This window comes from Cygnus atratus, chromosome 11 (assembly GCF_013377495.2).
Source record: "Cygnus atratus isolate AKBS03 ecotype Queensland, Australia chromosome 11, CAtr_DNAZoo_HiC_assembly, whole genome shotgun sequence".
NCBI lineage: Eukaryota > Metazoa > Chordata > Aves > Anseriformes > Anatidae > Cygnus > Cygnus atratus.
The window spans coordinates 15033955-15046981 of record NC_066372.1 but is presented as its reverse complement, the minus strand read 5'-3'; the positions used below and the strand labels follow the sequence as shown (position 1 = coordinate 15046981).

General features: G+C 45.7%; 1 protein-coding gene across 1 annotated transcript in view; it reads left to right on the top strand.

Moving 5' to 3' along the window:
* AKAP13 (A-kinase anchoring protein 13) overlaps window positions 1-13027 on the top strand; it is a 218867-nt gene that overhangs the window by 13372 nt on the left and 192468 nt on the right. The window contains 1 exon segment of the mRNA XM_050712981.1: window positions 6327-6381. The gene's annotated coding sequence lies outside the window, so the exon portion shown is untranslated.

Sequence of the window (13027 nt, the reverse complement as noted above, 5' to 3'; positions counted from 1 at the left end):
TTACATTTGCAGTGATGCAGGTGCTTGGTCTTAGCCCAGTCAGGAAAACCAGTGCTTCAAATAGCCAGGTCTGTACGAACAGGCGAGTGAGGAGGTGGGTGGGTATTTGAAGGAAAGTACGGGAGCAGAACTGAACACAAGGGTTTAAGAAGAAGAAGAAAAAAAAAAAAACACCTGAAATTACCCTCCCAAAAAACAAAACAACAACAAAAAGGCTTTAGGAGGTGTGTTGCTGGTGGCACTGTTCCTGGCTTGGCTTTGCGATAGCAAAACCAAACCATCCGGACATCCGTTTCTTCTGAAAGAGCAAGATGCCTTCCTCGAGATTTTTTGGGGCTAATTCTGGTGGTATTGGTTTGACATGCTGCTGGTTCTGCTCAGGTGAGTCTCCTGCTGCTGTCCCCAGGCTGGGTGTTCTTTGTTGAGGTGGTATTTTCAGCTCATGCTTCTCCCCCCAGACTTGCCCTTCGACCACGTGCTGCAGAAGCCCTTCTGCCAGTGGTCCCGGAGGAGCACAGGAGCGGTGTGTTCGCCCTCGAGAGGCTGGTTAGGTGACACCCACCTCTCCTCCAGACAGACAGAGTGTAAAAGCACTTCATTAATACTTAACTGGAGCACTTAGTGAAAGGGCTGGAGGGAAGGAAATACCGCCACTTAAGTAATGCCGGCAGAAATGTGGGATACTGGCTCGTCCGGCCCGCTCTGGACACAGCAGGAGGACACCCTGGCTTTTGTAGCTTTGTGACCTTGTGTCACTGGCCCGTGAGTTTATTTGGGATCAGACTGATGTCGGAGAGGGGATGAAAAGCATATAGGGGATGATAAGCAAATGGGACTGTTTCTGTAGGTGATGTTCCTTGCTGAAGTTGTCTTGGAGCGGTTATTTTGAGAGGAAATCTTGGCTCGCGTTCATTGAGCTGAGCTATCGAGAGCAGCCTGTGATGTGGAAGAAAAAGGAATGGAAGAAAGGAAGCAGGTTGGGAAAGGCCGTGTGTATAAGTGGAGCACCACTCGCTTTATCTCTTCCAAGTCCCCAGCTTTTCCTCTCTCTAGAAATGGTCGGTATTGCAAGGGGGCTCAGAGGCTTGGAAAGAATCGGTTTGTATGCAGGGAGCTCGCGGACAGAGAGTTGCAGAGCCGTGCGTAGCCTTACCGTGGAAGTTTATCACTGGGTGACGAACTGATGTCTTCAGCTGCCTTGGCCCCAGAGCTCTGGGGACATAACAGAATAGTTGAGAAAGGGAAAAAGTCTAAATTCCCCAAGTGTCTGGTCCATCCTGCGGGGCGCTGTGTGCTTACCTCTGCAATTATGAATGGCTCTCCCCGAGAGACACCGTGGTAACTTCACTGCTGCCCTCCTGTTATAAATACAGCTTCTTCTGTGCTGTTGTTCAAAGGCTCCTTTGGAAGCCTGATTTAATCGTGGAGCTGAGTGAATAATTCAAAAACTTTTTATCAAGCACTTGTTTAAATTCTTAAATGAGCTCACCATAACCTTTTTATGCACCCCTCCTGCATGTGTCATACAAGTATTAGAATAATTGAGTTTTACTAGCACAAATGTTTCTGTGAAGCGAATTTTTAGAGCTTGATGTATGACTGTTTATGGAAAGGGGGAATGTTAAAATCTCGCACACCAGTGTCTTTGCCAGAAACTCTCGCTCGCTTACTTAGGAGAAGGGGAGGGGGCGCGGGACCCTCAGCTTCGTTCGAGCAATCCCAGCTAAGCCCATTTGTCAGACTGACTGGTATGCAGCTTAAAAACCGAGCACGTGTTTAAGGGAACTTCAGCTGTATCTATTTTCCAGGCCTTTCTACAAACAGTAGCAGTACTTTTTAAAATATTTGCTTTTTTCTGATAAGTACTATTTCTGACTTTTTTTTTTTCCTCGTCTCCCCTCCTTACATGAGAGGAAGCAGCATGTTCGAGATGCATCTGCTTAGCATCACGGGGTAGCTTAGCGCTGGGATGCCGAGCAGAGAAAGTCCCCAGTTGTGTTTCGGGTCAGGTCCGCTCCTGGCATGCAGACCCCGATCAGATTTGGGGGGAGCCTTGCTGAGGGCCCTTCGGGTATGTTTAGTGGGGCTGCTCACCTGTGCTGGTGTTTGGTGCTGGTACAGCTCCCTGCTGCTAATACATTGCCCAGCAGTGACTGGCTGGTGACTTTGCAGCACCTTTATTTGCCTTTTCAGCCAGGATGTCTGGCGAATCAGCTTCATTCATCTTTCGCTTCCGAAGCGAAGTGGAAGACTTAGGAATTGAAAGCCAGCTCGAGGAGGGGCTGAGGATTAGGTAAGCAGCCAGGAGATGCTGTATTCTCTGTGGAGAATAGTTGGTAATTGGTTACAGGAGTTTAGCAGAGGCTGTTTATTCTGTGTGCACACAAACCTTCTGTGCATGCCTTGGCGGCCCTCTCACCCTCCTGGCAGCAGCGAGCGTGTGCTACAGCTCCTCTGGGCAGGCGAGAGGGACAGTCCTTACTTTCAGAGCATCAGAAGTTTGGGAAGTCTCAGCTGAATCTGCTGGGTTTGCGTTCTGATTTGGGGGTTTCTTTGACTTGTCTCTGAGCTTTGCTTGCAGACTGAACACCCGCTGGGAAATGCAGGTGGTCGTGCTGAGCACGGCTGCTGGTAAGTGTCCGTGTTCACAACATATCAAGAGCGTTGGAATTGCAGGCTTGTGTGGTGGAGCAGATCCTTGGAGCGACAAAGAAGCTGCTGTTGAAATCTTCTGCTTCCTTCAGCCACAGCTATTCCAAGTATAACTGTTAACGGTACAGAGGCTAGAAATTAGACAGCTGTGCATCCATATCCAGGCCTGTAAAGGAGGAAAAAACCCACAGCTTGGTCTCTAGAAGTAAGAGCATTTGTTTGGGCTCTCCAGGAAAAACCCCAAAGCACATGACAACAACCAATCTTGGATTTGCAGAAGACCAGCAGGTCACACATCAGAGCCCAGCAAAGCTGTTCGGCTTTGGGTTTCCTGAAACTGTCACATGAGTGAAGTCATATTTTAACTGAAGGAAGATTAGCTGCGTCCAGATAAGTGACAGTGGGCATTGGTCTTATTGTGACTTTTTTTTCCTGTTGTGACCAGGGAGCCATCTAGTCTGTGCCTTTTCATTTCCTTGTAATGCGATGAGTATCAGTGGTTCGTCAGCTCCAAATTGCCAGTGAGTTGGACTCCTTGGACTTGAAAACTAATGGAAAGGTTTGGGTGCACTTTCTTCTCTTGTTTTTAATTAAATATTGGTGCAACAAGGGTTGTTGGGCCTTTCCTGTCACAAAACAATCTTACAAAACGTGCAGAACGAGCAGGCTGTGTCTTGTCATCCTATTACGACATTCCCACCATAGGCAACACCCTTTGTGTTTTGATAAACTCACCCTTATTAATGGTGTTAAACTGCAAATTAAGTAATAAGAACAATTGCTTTTGTGCATTGTATATTTATAACAGCGTATTAGCTCCTCGGACGTTGCGATGCAAAGGGTGCCTGCAGATGGGTAAGCAGTGTTACTCCCGCTTGCTGTGGGGGGGATCTGAGATTTGGCAGCTTTTTGTGAAATCCCCGCTAAATCTGAGCGTTTGGCAACTAGCTCGTGACTGAAGTTGGTGATTGCAGCAGGCAATATCTGTGCCTCGGCCCGGCACGAGGAGGGTGAGCCCCAGCTGAGGTTTGACGAGCGGCCTGCTGGTGGCTGGGCTGGAAGCCGCTGTTGTCGCCTGGCTCCTTGGTCCTTGCTCTGTCACGGAGAAATTACCTGAGCGCCGAGCAGGCTCCAGGGGCTGTATGTTTTGTGCTGAAGTCATGCAAGAAGTTAATAATAGCTGCAAGGAGAAAACGGATCGAGACGGGCTCCGAGTTTTGTTGTGTCTCTGGTTTTTTGCTCGCGGTGGGTGGTTGCTGGAAGGGGATGGGAGCGAGGGGTGCTGGTGGAAGTGGTCTTTGCTGGGACTGGGAGAGATGTCCCGAAGGAGACAACAGGAACCTTCACGGCATTTTGAGCCCGCTGTTGTCGTGCAGTCTGCTTTGGTGTGCAAGGGCAGATTTGGCAGCCTCGTCCCTTTTTATGTATATGCCTACCTTACCCTCCCCGAGGGGACCTGTGGACCATCTCTGCTGGGTTTCTGTCATGCCAGCTATGCTTATTCCTTCGTGCTGCCTTTTGGAGGTTTGTACTTCCTCCCTGTCTGATTCAAATTGGTGCCTGTTTTAAAAACAAACAAACAAAAGGCATCACCTTGTGTTTTACATCTTCCTGCCCATATAAAAGTGTAGTAAAACATTTCATTATTTTTGCTTGCATTAATTTCATTTAACGTTGTAAGAGGTTAACAACTTGATGTCCATTTGGAATGAATGAAGTAATGAAGGACAGCCGAGTTGGTTTCTTCTGAAGCTGCATGCTATTTTCTGCTGTGGGTGTTTTGATTCGTGTTTATTTTGCAAGCTATTTTGGAGAAGAATAGTCTGGGAGAGGGGAAGGAAGAGGCTGGCTTTGCCCCTGCAACCATCATTGTTAGCCCTGACTTTTGGTAGAGGTTTGCTTCTTTGGCTTGACCGTTCAAAACTTGAGAAATGTGTTTTTTGTTTGCTTTTCCATCTTTTTACGTTTTAAAACAATTGTAACTGTACCGGATTGTTTGAACATTAATAGGGGGAATGTTTTTCAGCATCTTGATAGAGTTTCCAGGCAGCTTTTCATCAGCCAAGTACTATACCAGGCTCTCAGTGGTGGGGTTTGTTTGGTTAGCTCTGGGAATCTGCAAAGCAACTGTTTAAAATTGCTGACACATGTTAAGTAATGTGGAAATCACCATCCTGCTCCACTGAAGTCTGAGCGCTCATGTCTGCGATGAGAACAGGACCTGACCCTGAAAATTGCACATGAACTGTCTTAATCTGGAGAGCATTTCCTAGACAGTGTCTTCCCTCTGACTCTGGCTACTTTATCCTATTGGTCTTGGGAATTGCTTGAATTTTTTAATTTATTTTTTTATTTGCTCAATCTCTTAAAAATATCCTGTTCTCCCTTGTCCGTTTATTTATTTTTGATTTATTCAACTACGTGCATGCTTGGTGATGCTAACTTTAAACAAAATAAAATCCTGATCCTGTAGTTGAATATCAGGAGAGGTAATGCCGGACTCTAACAACAATGCTCTTGGTGTAATGCTTATTAATAAGAAATCCGTTGTCTCCTACCTCTCTCTTGCAAACCTCCACTTTTCTTGCTTTGGAGCAGCTGTAATCAGCCCGTACAGCTTCCCTTCCTCCTCCCCTGAATAAATCCAACTACCTTATCTTCTGCATCGGAAAGTCTTCCCTGGCTTTAACAGCCTCTCTAGGAGCACATATAAAAGGGGCTTTCACTAGCTAACAGGAAGCGAAATGAATAGAGGAACTCTTGATAATGGCCTGTCTGTCTGAGCGCAGGATCAGCCCGACGAAATTGTACCAGATTGGTGAATGATGGTGCTTCAGCCGGGGCCAGAATTATAAGTTTTTAATCTTGGAACAAGCAAAGACTTCTTCCTCTTAAATAGTCATCAACTCCCTCTTTGATTTGGAGGCCTGTAGTCATCCATATTCAGCTAGGCTTTTTTTTTGCTTTGTTTTTCAAGTCTGAGTTCATGAGTCTGAACAAGTCTTGAGTGGATTTTTGTGCAGCAGTGATTGCGAGGGGACCTGGTAGTGCCCACATGCTCCCGCTGCCCTCCGCTTCCGAGCCGTCTGATTTCTGTGCCCGGGGTAAATTCTTGCACATAGCAGCTTTCCTCATATTGGTCTGTGCCGTGCTGCCCCAGGCTTTTGCAATTAAGCCCTGGCATTGTTTGGATATTTTTGGTGAGCCATACTTTTGGTTCCTGCCACCTTCAGCCCTACGAGGGTGGGAGATGCCTCCTGGCTTCCCACCCCACAGCCTGGGCATCCAGCAACACGCGGCAAACAGAGGAACAAATGACCAAAAATCTAACTGGGGCAGCTTGGCTAATTGCCGTAGGCCCGACCTGTCTGCCAGATAACGCTAGTTTTAACACAGTCCAACATGACTGACATCTGAGGAGCTGCACTGGTGTAATACTGGCAGCGCCAGTGGAAAATCTGTCCTGTTGTTTCTGATACGTTTGCTCCCTGATTAGCAGCTTTTGCTTACAAATTTCTGTCTGAAATGCAGTACGATGTAGCGAATGTACTCCTTTTTCGTTAGATCACTGACTTCGTGTCCCAAGGACAAGAAAGTAAATGAGAGCTTACTAAAATCTTGCATTTTCTTTTTTTTCTTTACTAAAATTTAGCACTTTTCCTGTGTTGTTTCAGACCCGTTTTCTTGGATTTTAGTACTGGAAGACTCTCAAATGACAACTTTGCTTAGGTAAGTGAAGCAAGACTTTTTTTTGTGGGTCTTTTTTAGAATCACTTCCCCTATCTAACTACTTCTGCATGTTGTGTTGTAATTGTAAGCTGCCAGCCAGCTGCACTGCATGTGCTGTGGTTAGGGCTAGAAAGATGGAGTAAACAAAAGTAGGGTAATGCCTGTAGTATGACATAAGGACCTCATTTATTAATTTAATCAAATGAAGTGGACATGGTGCAGAATAATGAAATACAGCTTTCATCTGCATATTACTGCATCATCTTATCGATTTATAGAAGTTTGTGTTTTTTTTAAAGTTTGTCTCTTTTTTTTGGAAGCCAACTTGTTTTATTGGTATTTCTTAACGTCATTTTGTTAAGAAACAGAAGTCTTAGTATTTCCAGATCTGCAGTCACTTCTCCTCCATCTCCTTCTGTTCCCTTGTTCCCTCAATAGTTCTAGGCAGCAGTTTTTGACGGTGAGGACAAATCACAGAAAGCTTGAGATGTGTTTTTCTGAATACCCTCGCAAATCTTGCTCCTGTGCTGTTAAATAGCCCAGTAGTGGTCTGTGCGATGGCCGACAGTGTGCTGCTGTGCCAAAATGTCCTGTTTTTTCCTTTCTTTGTGATGGAGAGATTTGGTGGATCCCTGACATAAGGCAACAAGCTCACCTACAGATACACAGCTTCTCTGATGTCTTAGCTGGAGTTGCTTGTAACCCTGGATGAGGCCAAATGGTGACAGCAGCACTGAGACGGGAATGGAGCATCCTAGCATCTATGCTAACAAATACAGAAGTGCCTGTGAAAGGCTTTTCCTTTCTCGCTGTTCTGTGCCGCCGGGTCCCTGGCTGTACCCACCCTCTCTCCCTTTTGATCTGCTTCCAGTGGCTGCTTGGCGTGTAAGCTGCTGGCCTCGGCCCCTCGAGATCACAGACCTCAATGAAGTGAAGTTAATCCGGTCCTAAACCAGGAGTTTGCTTCAGTCTGCTTCTCCCTGGTGTTCGTTGCTCTAAAAAACTTGGTTAGCAAAAGGGAAAACTCGAGCGAGGCTCTTGGATTCCCTTTGGTTTTCCATTTAGCTAAGTTTCCCGAATGGATCTGTTTGCCGTACCTGTGCCAGGAACTCCTGGTGTCTCACGTGGCGTGGCTTTCGCCTTCTCCAGAGACGCACAGACCCTGGCTGGTGGCCTCCCAGCTGCGGGGTCTGCACTAAGGTGGGCCCTGGAGTCCTGCTGGGTGCTGTGCCAGGCGGCTGATAAGCTGCAGGCAGGAGTGGGCTGTACGACCTGGCTGGTGCTGGCCATGCCGGCATCCTGCACGTTTCTTCAGTTCACAGAAAATACCTCAGCAGAGCCGTGCACGTCTGAAATAGCTCGGCTCCTCACGTGCTCTTTGCGCCTTTGAGTTGGTCTTGCTGGAAGGTGAAGGGTGAGGTGAAACTCTTTCAAAAGCCCACCAGCAGGAGGGGTGGGCTCTTACTTCAGAGCTGTGTTCTGTGCTCAGGACTGGCCCTGCTCCTCCGGGTGCAGGAGCAGCAGCAGCTCCTGACTTTTGTGCCACGGCCCTGCCTCTCACATTGCTGTCAGAACGAGGAGGGTGCAGTGAGCCCAGTGTTCCTCCTGCGTGGGGAAGGCGTTCATGCAGGAAAACTCCTGGTTTCTGACTTCTTCCGTCAGCACCACTGCTTGCTTGGGGCTGGGAGGGCGTGCATGGGATCTAGCGACGCCTCGCTCCTAGGACACGGACACGTGTGCCTGTTGCAGCGTGTTTGCAGTTCCCCTGCGTCTCCTCCACCTGCCTGTGGCCTCTGCCAGGCAGCCCGGGGGTGACCCGGCTGCAGCCTGGGGCCGTGTTGACGCTGCCGCTCCGGGGAGCAGGCTGCGCCAAGCAGGCGAGCGTTTGGGCAGCGGTTCTAAAGCCAGCCGAGGAGCAGAGCCTTTTAACTTTGTATATTAGACACATCTATGAATATATGCAGAGCTGGCTAATAAATAACCCGGGGAATGGTAGTTAAGAGGAAAGGACATAATTAATTCTGTCGTGTACTCTGCTTTAAAGTTGGGTCCAGAGCAGTAATGCTTTATGCTGGAAAGGTAAACACTGTCATTATTCAGCAACGAAATGCGCACGAGGCTGACACTGTTTTCCTCCTTTTGATTTAATAATTTTTTTTTTTGCAGCAGTTTTAATATCTCAGATGGTCTTTGTTTGGTACAGTGGAAACCTGGTGAAGCCCTACGCTTTCCGAAGGATCATCACTCCTTTATTTTAATTGAGTTTTGCATGAGCGCTGCTCTGCTGACACGGATTGTGTGCTGTTCGAGAAGGCTCTAACTGTGCGTGCTGCGGTCGGGGTGCTCGGCTGTGATTCCTGCAGTGCAGTTCGGAGGGAGAGTGTTTCGGTTTCATCAGGTGATCCCTTTTCAGCTCCCTGCCCTGCTGTGTTGACCCAGGTCAAATGCATGTGCCGTACAGAAGAGAAAATCTTTGTGGAGACGCTATTAAAATGTTGATGTTTCTGTTAACTTGTACTTTTTTTCCCCCTCTATATCATAGCACAGAGAAAAAGCCTGATTTACAGCAAACGTAACTTTACGTTTGCTTCAAGTTTAATATTTGTTTATTTAGATGGGGGAGAGAGAGGTATGGGCGAATCCTCGATTTTTGTCTTAAAACATGTAAAGTTGCTATCAGAATGACACCTTTGCTAACAAGAATAGCTGTCATGGTAAGAAGTTATTTAAAGCAAGAAGGTTAACTTTTTGGCTTGTGATGATAACCGATAATAGTAAAATAAATAAATAAAATAAAATGATAAACTTCACTTTGAAGTGCCCACCCTTACACATAAGGCCATCACAGTTCTAATCTTAGCAGATCTCTGGAGGTGTGAACACACAGCTGAGCAAGGAGTTCATATCCCTGTTCTTGTTTTGTCCGTGCTCCAGACAAGCCAGCCTGAATATCTGAAAATCACTGGAGTTTGCGTAAGTGAAGACGTGTATCCAGAATTTGCTGGTGCCTCTTCTGGGGAGTTTTCTTGCCAGTTTTCCAGCACTGGCTCTCCCAGCAGCAGTCATGGTTAAAATGCACTCATGGAGACACCAGTGCAATCCCTGATGTAGGTCACAGCCACCTCCTGTATAAGTGGAGGAAGGATGCCTGTTACTCTTAGAGGTTTTCTTTGGAAAACCAGCATCTCCTCAGTGTGCCCTTGGCTCTCTCTGTCTCCCCACCAAATTATACCACTAAAAACTCTTTCTTCTTCCACTGTTTGCAGCACTGTCAGTTCAAAAGTGGCTGGTAAAAAAGCAACGTGGTAAATTATATTTCTGTGCTCCTTCAGGGTTCTTCTGACTCCAGAAAGCTTGCAAAACTCTGAGGAATGCGGAGAGGAAGGGAGTCCTTCCTTGGTACAGAGCCAAAAGAAGTTGCATGTTGTCGGCTTGCACAAGCACTCTTTCTTCAAAGTATGAAACATCTTTTTTTTGGGGGGGACAGATCTGATAGAAAATTCTTTGCCCTTGGTGGGTGGCATGAAACACATTGACTAGAGGGGCTATTGTGTGGTTAATGTGCTGTTTATTTTGCATCCAGTGGTCTTTTTATTTTGCTGAGGCAGATGGAGGGTTTCCCAGCCCCACAAGCGCAACCATGGGAGAGATTAGTTGGTTTTAGGTTTCACCACTTGAATTATGAGGTTAGCCTGAGACAGAGATGCATCCCTGGGTATGGAAATGGTCTTGGCCCAGATCTTGTCTAGCGATGTAAAGCCTGAGAAAGGACCAAGAGGTCAGCTTGAGCTTCTTAAGGAATGCAATGTATGTTCTTTCTGTGGCATGTGTGGACTGTTGCTTTTATTTCTTTTTTTGATTTCAAAGGGGAAAAAAATGGCTATAAGCTCGTGTTAATTTTTAAAAATGCTTTAATTGTAGCTTACTTTACAGCCACATAAATATCAACGATACTGAAGCATTCATGATACTTCTAAGAGAATTTTTGCCTCTTTCACAAAGGAAAGAGCATTTCTCAGAGCCTCTGCCTCTTAGCACGTCTCCCCCACTTTACCTGTCTTCCAACCGCCCAGCTGGGCAATGTTCTCAATCTGCAGACACTGGGATTTTTTTTGCACAGATAGCAATAATTAAGAAACTACTGTGCAGTTCTCCCAGTATTTGTTACAGAAGTGAGCTTTTTCTATTCGTGTCAGTTAAATGATTGCCTTTTTTGACGGTCCGTAGAAAACTGAACCTCTGGAACAAGCTAAAATGAACAGAAGCTTGTTTCCTCTTTGCTCACATAGGCACTTATTCACTTCCCCATCTGCTTTGGCTTTGAAGATCGCTGAGATTCTTCCTCTGTCTGACCCACTTGGCATAAGCTAGAGAAGATTATCTTTCTTCAATAGCCAAGTTTATAGGGCTCCAGCTTATTCGTAAATAATCCTTGGAGTTTTGAGTGCTGCCTTTCTCCTCCTTCCTCCTTCAAAAACTGACTTGCTGTTGTTCGTCTACAAACTGGGGAAATGCTTTTGCAGTTTATAGGTAGAGAGAAGAGTTGGCTCAGTCACTAGGCAAGAGGGTGTGTAAAATGTGTGGAGGAAGTTTCTCTAAGTACCCACGATTTTAAGTATTTCTCTCGTGCAATTTCTGCTTGTGGTCCTAGCACAGAGGAGCATCAGCTACAGGGAGAGCTTTGCTCTGCTTGTTTTTGCACAGAGTGTAAGAGCGGTCCTGATCCAGAGTACAAAATCAGTATGAGGCAAAATACAGGGCCTGGATACACAGAAATGCCTTTATAGAAACATATATTTAATGTGCTTCAAAAGAAGGGCAGAGAGCGCGGGATGTTTTGAAGGCCAGTGCTCTGTCTTTGCTTCCTTCTTGAGTGCCTACATCGGTAACTGGTTTGTGCATGAGCAATTATTTCAAGGTAGCATTAAAACTCATTTTGAGCTTTATTGAACATCCTTTTCTTTATTCTAAGATTAAAAGTTGCGATATTGCTGTGTTGGGGCTGTTGAGGTAAGCTGCAGTACCCATGCAACTCAGGCACCTTTGGGTCTGGCTGCATACTGCAAGTGACCTCTCCTCCTGCTCATGTACGTAAGGATGTGCTGTGCCCTGACAGGTTTTGCCAAGTAGCTATCGGTGGGAGCAGTTATTGATAATAGATACAGGGTTTTATAGAATAGTGATAGTTTTTGTTATCTATCCACATCTTAAAATTTACTTTACGATTATCTGTCTGACATGCAAAAATCCCCAAATTTTCCTGCTAGTTTTTGTAGGTCCCACTCAGCTGAGTCTGCCAGAAATCAACATGCATCTAGGCACCGGGCTCTCTACAGTTACTAAACCTTTGACTTGTACGTGTTTGTAGATGTAAAGGAATAATAAGAATAGCAGAATAAATATCCTTGTTTTGGACTTTGCTTAATAAGGGAGTGGTGAATAACAAATAGTATATGGAAAGACTTGCGGTGGTCGTCTTGCTGTCTTTAAACTCTTATTTCAGCATTTCTCATTGCACCATGTGAGCTTGATTGCCTGCTGTAGTCCTTTGCTTTAGCCCTGAATGAAACAAGGCGTGACTTCACATCTGCTCGTCCCTCGTAGCCTGGTATTAACCAGGAGCATGTGTATTTCTGGGTTCTGGCTAGCTTTCCTCCTTTTTCCTTCCTTAATTCTCCCACGTTTGTAGCCATTACACCCCTGCCAAAGCGCGGGGTGTTTTTGGTTTTGTTTTGCTTTTTCTCTGCAGGCTTCAGTATGGATGTGACTTTTTCGGTGGACTCCGTAGTTCTGCAAAGCAGCTTCTCTCAACTTGTGTTTCCAAGCCTTGTGACCTGCATGTGGCCCTTCTGGCCCCTGGGTAGCCAGAGACAGCAGCCCTTTGCAGCGAGAGAGGCTGTGCTTTTTGTCCTGCTTTGAACATGTGGGATTCTAAGTATTTCCTATTAGATGTACCAGTAGTATAAACAAACTGTTTTGTTTAGTATAAGCTTTTTATCCTGATAGGATTGGAGGCATCTTACAAGGCAATGAATATAAATTTAAAACTAATATTTGTCATTATTTAAATAAACATAAACAAGGTTGGTATACAAAAGCACTGATGTTCCCAGCCCAGGGACCTGAGAGACAGACCTACTTGGACGTAGGCTGTTCACTTTTTGCCCCCTTTATTGAAGTTAAGGTGTTGTACACCAAGTTCATACCTCTTAAAATTTGTGTCAATGATAGGATGGATATATATATCCATTATATATATAGTGCAGCAGAACTTTGCCACCTCAGTTGGCTTGATACAGCTTGAGTCCAAATCAAAACCTTTAAACTGGAAAGGGTAAAATAGCAGATAGCATGCTGCAAAACGTCTTGTAGAGGGTTAGAGGGTGGCAGTAGTTCCAAGATCCTAACACTGTAGAGAGGTTTCCATGCTAGTCTGTTGTATTTAATTGGTGTGCTAGAAAGGAAAACAAGAAGCCCCTTTGTCTTAATAAAGTTTTTCAACTCGGTTTAAGTTCAAACTATCCCATTAGATGCAACAACAAAATGGTCAAGCACTTGTCTGGATGTGTCTGGATGAGCACTTCCAAGCTCACTGTATTTCTGTGAATCAGTGTTAACTTTATGAAAAATTAAGCTTAGGGCTTGG